General features: G+C 42.0%; 9 non-coding genes across 9 annotated transcripts; all 9 read right to left on the bottom strand.

Moving 5' to 3' along the window:
• Window positions 1-1,229: 1,229 nt before the first annotated feature.
• Window positions 1,230-1,337, bottom strand: LOC139397821 (U6 spliceosomal RNA). Its single transcript, XR_011631131.1, has one exon. It is a non-coding gene; the product is annotated as a U6 spliceosomal RNA (small nuclear RNA).
• A 986-nt stretch (window positions 1,338-2,323) lies between these two features.
• Window positions 2,324-2,430, bottom strand: LOC139397818 (U6 spliceosomal RNA). Its single transcript, XR_011631128.1, has one exon. It is a non-coding gene; the product is annotated as a U6 spliceosomal RNA (small nuclear RNA).
• A 734-nt stretch (window positions 2,431-3,164) lies between these two features.
• Window positions 3,165-3,271, bottom strand: LOC139397817 (U6 spliceosomal RNA). The gene has a single exon (XR_011631127.1). It is a non-coding gene; the product is annotated as a U6 spliceosomal RNA (small nuclear RNA).
• Window positions 3,272-4,212: 941 nt separating this feature from the next.
• On the bottom strand, window positions 4,213-4,320 carry LOC139397820 (U6 spliceosomal RNA). The gene has a single exon (XR_011631130.1). It is a non-coding gene; the product is annotated as a U6 spliceosomal RNA (small nuclear RNA).
• A 941-nt stretch (window positions 4,321-5,261) lies between these two features.
• On the bottom strand, window positions 5,262-5,369 carry LOC139397819 (U6 spliceosomal RNA). Its single transcript, XR_011631129.1, has one exon. It is a non-coding gene; the product is annotated as a U6 spliceosomal RNA (small nuclear RNA).
• An 869-nt stretch (window positions 5,370-6,238) lies between these two features.
• LOC139397825 (U6 spliceosomal RNA) lies at window positions 6,239-6,345 on the bottom strand. The gene has a single exon (XR_011631135.1). It is a non-coding gene; the product is annotated as a U6 spliceosomal RNA (small nuclear RNA).
• An 869-nt stretch (window positions 6,346-7,214) lies between these two features.
• Window positions 7,215-7,321, bottom strand: LOC139397824 (U6 spliceosomal RNA). Its single transcript, XR_011631134.1, has one exon. It is a non-coding gene; the product is annotated as a U6 spliceosomal RNA (small nuclear RNA).
• An 873-nt stretch (window positions 7,322-8,194) lies between these two features.
• LOC139397823 (U6 spliceosomal RNA) lies at window positions 8,195-8,301 on the bottom strand. The gene has a single exon (XR_011631133.1). It is a non-coding gene; the product is annotated as a U6 spliceosomal RNA (small nuclear RNA).
• Window positions 8,302-9,037: 736 nt separating this feature from the next.
• On the bottom strand, window positions 9,038-9,144 carry LOC139397822 (U6 spliceosomal RNA). Its single transcript, XR_011631132.1, has one exon. It is a non-coding gene; the product is annotated as a U6 spliceosomal RNA (small nuclear RNA).
• Between the last annotated feature and the right edge of the window lie 390 nt (window positions 9,145-9,534).

The raw sequence follows: 9,534 nt of genomic DNA, 5'->3' as shown, positions 1-9,534 counted from the left end.
AACTCAATTTGGTTGAAACTAAGTTTGGCTATTGAGCAATTAAGCTGGCTAGCTAACGCTACCTTAAGAAAATATCTGATGGCGGAGTGGAGAAAAAGCGTTGGAACATCAAGCTCTTCAACATTCCAATAATCCTTCACAAGGAGTTGGTACCAAATTGGGACACTTACCGACCAGAGCCTACTGGACAAAATGTGTTTCAGAGGACATGAAAATTCTAGTCTCCCCTCCCATCAACAATATACATCCAAAGTATAACATTTTCCCACCATCTGCCATGTAGTTGCCTTCCTTGCCATAACCCAAACCCATCAAAGTCGGTACGCCGTTTGCTGAAGCCACCTGACACCTGAGTTAAGCCTCATCCCTGGTGCCAGCTGGGAAACCTACCAAGTAGACCACCAACATAGTTTATATAATACAAGCGCAGCTAACTGTGTTCTGAGGTCAAGTGTTAAAAATATTACAAAGACAATTTCCACCACTTTATACTATAACCAGTTAAACTACGACTCCCAGACTGCATTGCAATGCCCCACTGGAAAACGTAAGTCCAACTGACTAAAACATCACTAAAAATCAAAGGACATCATGACAACTGCAGGCAGGGTAGCCTAGTGGTTAGAATGTTGGACTAGTAACCGCAAGATCGAATCCCAGAGCTAACAAGGTAAAAATCTGTCGTTCTACCCCTGATCAAGACAACTAACACACTGTTCCTAGGCCATCATCGAAAATAAGAAATTGTTCCTAAATGACTATTCTCTTTCTCTCCTTCTCTCTCTGAGTCTGACTTTGATGTCAGAGAGACTGAGTTTGAGTCTGACTTTGATGTCTGTTTAAAATGTTGTGACATTCAAGTTTGTTATGTTTAATACAACTGGACTAAAATTGAACACAAGTCTCTCTCCAATTCATTTGTAGATATTGAATAAAGTTGGACTCAGAGTGCAACCTTGTCTCACTCCCCAATTCATTTCTAAACTTTGAATAAAGTTGAACTCAGACTGCAACCGTGCCTAACTCGCCAATTATTTGTCTACATGTTGAATAAAGTTGGTCTCAGGCTGCAACCTTGTCTCACTCCCCATTTCAAAATTAAGGAAGTCTTCACAAATGTTCCTGTCATTCTACTGTAGACTGAGCTTCTCTCATCCAGCATTTCCCCTCCTCCTTAGACTAGACTGAGGGGAATGGACAATTTATTCTCGCCGGGTCACTACCACCCAATCTTCTCTGTTTGGTTCCAATTTCTCTGTGTCTAGACTTTCGCAGGGGCCATGCTAATCTTCTCTGTATCGATCCAATTTTAGTATATGTGCTGCCAAAGCGAGCACAATACAAAGCTATGAGAGGCCCTCATATATAGATCACAACCCCTCTGAAGGTTCTGGTCATGGTTGGGGTCAAACAGAGTTCAGACCCTCAAAAACCACCCCTAGAATATTGCTGTGATGTTTAAACTTTATTTGGAGATGTAGAACTTGAAATAGAATTGACTTTAGATTTTTTTAAAGATTGATCTTAGACTAAAATGTAGTTTAAAAACAAAGCCTTTTATGATTCAGGACTCTTGGTCTGTAACCCCTCCCTCACCTGCTGCTTTTAGTTGCTCCTCCCCAAGTCTTTGTTCCCCTGCCCCGACCACTTCCCACCCTTCCCCCGTTTTCTGCAACATGGCCTGGCCAAGGATACTTATAACTAACTCCCCAATTAGTAGAGGGAGAGAGAGAGAGAGAGAGAGAGTTTGAGTCTGAGTCTGACTTTGATGTCTGTTTAAAATGTTGTGACATTCAAGTTTGTTATGTTTAATACAACTGGACTAAAATTGAACACAAGTCTCTCTCCAATTCATTTGTAGATATTGAATAAAGTTGGACTCAGAGTGCAACCTTGTCTCACTCCCCAATTCATTTCTAAACTTTGAATAAAGTTGAACTCAGACTGCAACCGTGCCTAACTCGCCAATTATTTGTCTACATGTTGAATAAAGTTGGTCTCAGGCTGCAACCTTGTCTCACTCCCCAATTCATTTCTAAACTTTGAATACTGTTGAACTCAGACTGCAACCGTGCCTAACTCGCCAATTATTTGTCTACATGTTGAATAAAGTTGGTCTCAGGCTGCGTGTCATTCCCCATTTCAAAATAAGGAAGGCTTCACAAATGTTCCTGTCATTCTACTGTAGACTGAGCTTCTCTCATCCAGCATTTCCCCTCCTCCTTAGACTAGACTGAGGGGAATGGACAATTTATTCTCCCCGGGTCACTACCGCCCAATCTTCTCTGTTTGGTTCCAATTTCTCTGTGTCTCGACGTGTGAGGAAAATAAGGAGCGCTTCACGGATTTGCGTGTCATCCTTTCGCAGGGGCCATGCTAATCTTCTCTGTATCGATCCAATTTTAGTATATGTGCTGCCAAAGCGAGCACAATGCAAAGCTATGAGAGGCCCTCATATATAGATCACAACCCCTCTGAAGGTTCTGGTCATGGTTGGGGTCAAACAGAGTTCAGACCCTCAAAAACCACCCCTAGAATATTGCTGTGATGTTTAAACTTTATTTGGAGATGTAGAACTTGAAATAGAATTGACTTTAGATTTTTTTAAAGATTGATCTTAGACTAAAATGTAGTTTAAAAACAAAGCCTTTTATGATTCAGGACTCTTGGTCTGTAACCCCTCCCTCACCTGCTGCTTTTAGTTGCTCCTCCCCAAGTCTTTGTTCCCCTGCCCCGACCACTTCCCACCCTTCCCCCGTTTTCTGCAACATGGCCTGGCCAAGGATACTTATAACTAACTCCCCAATTAGTAGAGGGAGAGAGAGAGAGAGAGAGAGAGTTTGAGTCTGAGTCTGTCTTTGATGTCTGTTTAAAATGTTGTGACATTCAAGTTTGTTATGTTTAATACAACTGGACTAAAATTGAACACAAGTCTCTCTCCAATTCATTTGTAGATATTGAATAAAGTTGGACTCAGAGTGCAACCTGATAAGGAAGGCTTCACAAATGTTCCTGTCATTCTACTGTAGGCTGAGCTTCTCTCATCCAGCATTTCCCCTCCTCCTTAGACTAGACTGAGGGGAATGGACAATTTATTCTCCCCGGGTCACTACCGCCCAATCTTCTCTGTTTGGTTCCAATTTCTCTGTGTCTCGACGTGTGAGGAAAATAAGGAGCACTTCACGGATTTGCGTGTCATCCTTTCGCAGGGGCCATGCTAATCTTCTCTGTATCGATCCAATTTTAGTATATGTGCTGCCAAAGCGAGCACAATACAAAGCTATGAGAGGCCCTCATATATAGATCACAACCCCTCTGAAGGTTCTGGTCATGGTTGGGGTCAAACAGAGTTCAGACCCTCAAAAACCACCCCTAGAATATTGCTGTGATGTTTAAACTTTATTTGGAGATGTAGAACTTGAAATAGAATTGACTTTAGATTTTTTTAAAGATTGATCTTAGACTAAAATGTAGTTTAAAAACAAAGCCTTTTATGATTCAGGACTCTTGGTCTGTAACCCCTCCCTCACCTGCTGCTTTTAGTTGCTCCTCCTCAAGTCTTTGTTCCCCTGCCCCGACCACTTTCCACCCTTCCCCCGTTTTCTGCAACATGGCCTGGCCAAGGATACTTCTAACTAACTCCCCAATTAGTAGAGGGAGAGAGAGAGAGAGAGAGAGAGTTTGAGTCTGAGTCTGTCTTTGATGTCTGTTTAAAATGTTGTGACATTCAAGTTTGTTATGTTTAATACAACTGGACTAAAATTGAACACAAGTCTCTCTCCAATTCATTTGTAGATATTGAATAAAGTTGGACTCAGAGTGCAACCTTGTCTCACTCCCCAATTCATTTCTAAACTTTGAATAAAGTTGAACTCAGACTGCAACCGTGCCTAACTCGCCAATTATTTGTCTACATGTTGAATAAAGTTGGTCTCAGGCTGCAACCTTGTCTCACTCCCCAATTCATTTCTAAACTTTGAATACTGTTGAACTCAGACTGCAACCGTGCCTAACTCGCCAATTATTTGTCTACATGTTGAATAAAGTTGGTCTCAGGCTGCGTGTCATTCCCCATTTCAAAATAAGGAAGGCTTCACAAATGTTCCTGTCATTCTACTGTAGACTGAGCTTCTCTCATCCAGCATTTCCCCTCCTCCTTAGACTAGACTGAGGGGAATGGACAATTTATTCTCGCCGGGTCACTACCACCCAATCTTCTCTGTTTGGTTCTAATTTCTCTGTGTCTAGACTTTCGCAGGGGCCATGCTAATCTTCTCTGTATCGATCCAATTTTAGTATATGTGCTGCCAAAGCGAGCACAATACAAAGCTATGAGAGGCCCTCATATATAGATCACAACCCCTCTGAAGGTTCTGGTCATGGTTGGGGTCAAACAGAGTTCAGACCCTCAAAAACCACCCCTAGAATATTGCTGTGATGTTTAAACTTTATTTGGAGATGTAGAACTTGAAATAGAATTGACTTTAGATTTTTTTAAAGATTGATCTTAGACTAAAATGTAGTTTAAAAACAAAGCCTTTTATGATTCAGGACTCTTGGTCTGTAACCCCTCCCTCACCTGCTGCTTTTAGTTGCTCCTCCTCAAGTCTTTGTTCCCCTGCCCCGACCACTTCCCACCCTTCCCCCGTTTTCTGCAACATGGCCTGGCCAAGGATACTTCTAACTAACTCCCCAATTAGTAGAGGGAGAGAGAGAGAGAGAGAGAGAGTTTGAGTCTGAGTCTGTCTTTGATGTCTGTTTAAAATGTTGTGACATTCAAGTTTGTTATGTTTAATACAACTGGACTAAAATTGAACACAAGTCTCTCTCCAATTCATTTGTAGATATTGAATAAAGTTGGACTCAGAGTGCAACCTTGTCTCACTCCCCAATTCATTTCTAAACTTTGAATAAAGTTGAACTCAGACTGCAACCGTGCCTAACTCGCCAATTATTTGTCTACATGTTGAATAAAGTTGGTCTCAGGCTGCAACCTTGTCTCACTCCCCAATTCATTTCTAAACTTTGAATACTGTTGAACTCAGACTGCAACCGTGCCTAACTCGCCAATTATTTGTCTACATGTTGAATAAAGTTGGTCTCAGGCTGCGTGTCATTCCCCATTTCAAAATAAGGAAGGCTTCACAAATGTTCCTGTCATTCTACTGTAGACTGAGCTTCTCTCATCCAGCATTTCCCCTCCTCCTTAGACTAGACTGAGGGGAATGGACAATTTATTCTCGCCGGGTCACTACCACCCAATCTTCTCTGTTTGGTTCTAATTTCTCTGTGTCTAGACTTTCGCAGGGGCCATGCTAATCTTCTCTGTATCGATCCAATTTTAGTATATGTGCTGCCAAAGCGAGCACAATACAAAGCTATGAGAGGCCCTCATATATAGATCACAACCCCTCTGAAGGTTCTGGTCATGGTTGGGGTCAAACAGAGTTCAGACCCTCAAAAACCACCCCTAGAATATTGCTGTGATGTTTAAACTTTATTTGGAGATGTAGAACTTGAAATAGAATTGACTTTAGATTTTTTTAAAGATTGATCTTAGACTAAAATGTAGTTTAAAAACAAAGCCTTTTATGATTCAGGACTCTTGGTCTGTAACCCCTCCCTCACCTGCTGCTTTTAGTTGCTCCTCCCCAAGTCTTTGTTCCCCTGCCCCGACCACTTCCCACCCTTCCCCCGTTTTCTGCAACATGGCCTGGCCAAGGATACTTATAACTAACTCCCCAATTAGTAGAGGGAGAGAGAGAGAGAGAGAGTTTGAGTCTGAGTCTGTCTTTGATGTCTGTTTAAAATGTTGTGACATTCAAGTTTGTTATGTTTAATACAACTGGACTAAAATTGAACACAAGTCTCTCTCCAATTCATTTGTAGATATTGAATAAAGTTGGACTCAGAGTGCAACCTTGTCTCACTCCCCAATTCATTTCTAAACTTTGAATAAAGTTGAACTCAGACTGTAACCGTGCCTAACTCGCCAATTATTTGTCTACATGTTGAATAAAGTTGGTCTCAGGCTGCAACCTTGTCTCACTCCCCATTTCAAAATAAGGAAGGCTTCACAAATGTTCCTGTCATTCTACTGTAGGCTGAGCTTCTCTCATCCAGCATTTCCCCTCCTCCTTAGACTAGACTGAGGGGAATGGACAATTTATTCTCCCCGGGTCACTACCGCCCAATCTTCTCTGTTTGGTTCCAATTTCTCTGTGTCTCGACGTGTGAGGAAAATAAGGAGCGCTTCACGGATTTGCGTGTCATCCTTTCGCAGGGGCCATGCTAATCTTCTCTGTATCGATCCAATTTTAGTATATGTGCTGCCAAAGCGAGCACAATACAAAGCTATGAGAGGCCCTCATATATAGATCACAACCCCTCTGAAGGTTCTGGTCATGGTTGGGGTCAAACAGAGTTCAGACCCTCAAAAACCACCCCTAGAATATTGCTGTGATGTTTAAACTTTATTTGGAGATGTAGAACTTGAAATAGAATTGACTTTAGATTTTTTTAAAGATTGATCTTAGACTAAAATGTAGTTTAAAAACAAAGCCTTTTATGATTCAGGACTCTTGGTCTGTAACCCCTCCCTCACCTGCTGCTTTTAGTTGCTCCTCCCCAAGTCTTTGTTCCCCTGCCCCGACCACTTCCCACCCTTCCCCCGTTTTCTGCAACATGGCCTGGCCAAGGATACTTATAACTAACTCCCCAATTAGTAGAGGGAGAGAGAGAGAGAGAGAGTTTGAGTCTGAGTCTGTCTTTGATGTCTGTTTAAAATGTTGTGACATTCAAGTTTGTTATGTTTAATACAACTGGACTAAAATTGAACACAAGTCTCTCTCCAATTCATTTGTAGATATTGAATAAAGTTGGACTCAGAGTGCAACCTTGTCTCACTCCCCAATTCATTTCTAAACTTTGAATAAAGTTGAACTCAGACTGCAACCGTGCCTAACTCGCCAATTATTTGTCTACATGTTGAATAAAGTTGGTCTCAGGCTGCAACCTTGTCTCACTCCCCATTTCAAAATAAGGAAGGCTTCACAAATGTTCCTGTCATTCTACTGTAGGCTGAGCTTCTCTCATCCAGCATTTCCCCTCCTCCTTAGACTAGACTGAGGGGAATGGACAATTTATTCTCCCCGGGTCACTACCGCCCAATCTTCTCTGTTTGGTTCCAATTTCTCTGTGTCTCGACGTGTGAGGAAAATAAGGAGCGCTTCACGGATTTGCGTGTCATCCTTTCGCAGGGGCCATGCTAATCTTCTCTGTATCGATCCAATTTTAGTATATGTGCTGCCAAAGCGAGCACAATACAAAGCTATGAGAGGCCCTCATATATAGATCACAACCCCTCTGAAGGTTCTGGTCATGGTTGGGGTCAAACAGAGTTCAGACCCTCAAAAACCACCCCTAGAATATTGCTGTGATGTTTAAACTTTATTTGGAGATGTAGAACTTGAAATAGAATTGACTTTAGATTTTTTTAAAGATTGATCTTAGACTAAAATGTAGTTTAAAAACAAAGCCTTTTATGATTCAGGACTCTTGGTCTGTAACCCCTCCCTCACCTGCTGCTTTTAGTTGCTCCTCCCCAAGTCTTTGTTCCCCTGCCCCGACCACTTCCCACCCTTCCCCCGTTTTCTGCAACATGGCCTGGCCAAGGATACTTATAACTAACTCCCCAATTAGTAGAGGGAGAGAGAGAGAGAGAGAGAGAGTTTGAGTCTGAGTCTGTCTTTGATGTCTGTTTAAAATGTTGTGACATTCAAGTTTGTTATGTTTAATACAACTGGACTAAAATTGAACACAAGTCTCTCTCCAATTCATTTGTAGATATTGAATAAAGTTGGACTCAGAGTGCAACCTTGTCTCACTCCCCAATTCATTTCTAAACTTTGAATAAAGTTGAACTCAGACTGCAACCGTGCCTAACTCGCCAATTATTTGTCTACATGTTGAATAAAGTTGGTCTCAGGCTGCAACCTTGTCTCACTCCCCATTTCAAAATAAGGAAGGCTTCACAAATGTTCCTGTCATTCTACTGTAGGCTGAGCTTCTCTCATCCAGCATTTCCCCTCCTCCTTAGACTAGACTGAGGGGAATGGACAATTTATTCTCCCCGGGTCACTACCGCCCAATCTTCTCTGTTTGGTTCCAATTTCTCTGTGTCTCGACGTGTGAGGAAAATAAGGAGCGCTTCACGGATTTGCGTGTCATCCTTTCGCAGGGGCCATGCTAATCTTCTCTGTATCGATCCAATTTTAGTATATGTGCTGCCAAAGCGAGCACAATACAAAGCTATGAGAGGCCCTCATATATAGATCACAACCCCTCTGAAGGTTCTGGTCATGGTTGGGGTCAAACAGAGTTCAGACCCTCAAAAACCACCCCTAGAATATTGCTGTGATGTTTAAACTTTATTTGGAGATGTAGAACTTGAAATAGAATTGACTTTAGATTTTTTTAAAGATTGATCTTAGACTAAAATGTAGTTTAAAAACAAAGCCTTTTATGATTCAGGACTCTTGGTCTGTAACCCCTCCCTCACCTGCTGCTTTTAGTTGCTCCTCCCCAAGTCTTTGTTCCCCTGCCCCGACCACTTCCCACCCTTCCCCCGTTTTCTGCAACATGGCCTGGCCAAGGATACTTATAACTAACTCCCCAATTAGTAGAGGGAGAGAGAGAGAGAGAGAGAGAGAGTTTGAGTCTGAGTCTGTCTTTGATGTCTGTTTAAAATGTTGTGACATTCATTTTTGTTATGTTTAATACAACTGGACTAAAATTGAACACAAGTCTCTCTCCAATTCATTTGTAGATATTGAATAAAGTTGGACTCAGAGTGCAACCTGATAAGGAAGGCTTCACAAATGTTCCTGTCATTCTACTGTAGGCTGAGCTTCTCTCATCCAGCATTTCCCCTCCTCCTTAGACTAGACTGAGGGGAATGGACAATTTATTCTCCCCGGGTCACTACCGCCCAATCTTCTCTGTTTGGTTCCAATTTCTCTGTGTCTCGACGTGTGAGGAAAATAAGGAGCGCTTCACGGATTTGCGTGTCATCCTTTCGCAGGGGCCATGCTAATCTTCTCTGTATCGATCCAATTTTAGTATATGTGCTGCCAAAGTGAGCACAATACAAAGCTATGAGAGGCCCTCATATATAGATCACAACCCCTCTGAAGGTTCTGGTCATGGTTGGGGTCAAACAGAGTTCAGACCCTCAAAAACCACCCCTAGAATATTGCTGTGATGTTTAAACTTTATTTGGAGATGTAGAACTTGAAATAGAATTGACTTTAGATTTTTTTAAAGATTGATCTTAGACTAAAATGTAGTTTAAAAACAAAGCCTTTTATGATTCAGGACTCTTGGTCTGTAACCCCTCCCTCACCTGCTGCTTTTAGTTGCTCCTCCCCAAGTCTTTGTTCCTCTGCCCCGACCACTTCCCACCCTTCCCCCGTTTTCTGCAACATGGCCTGGCCAAGGATACTTATAACTAACTCCCCAATTAGTAGAGGGAGA

Source organism: Oncorhynchus clarkii, unplaced genomic scaffold, assembly GCF_045791955.1.
Source record: "Oncorhynchus clarkii lewisi isolate Uvic-CL-2024 unplaced genomic scaffold, UVic_Ocla_1.0 unplaced_contig_6243_pilon_pilon, whole genome shotgun sequence".
NCBI classification, from domain to species: domain Eukaryota; kingdom Metazoa; phylum Chordata; class Actinopteri; order Salmoniformes; family Salmonidae; genus Oncorhynchus; species Oncorhynchus clarkii.
This window is presented reverse-complemented; position numbering and strand designations above follow the sequence as displayed.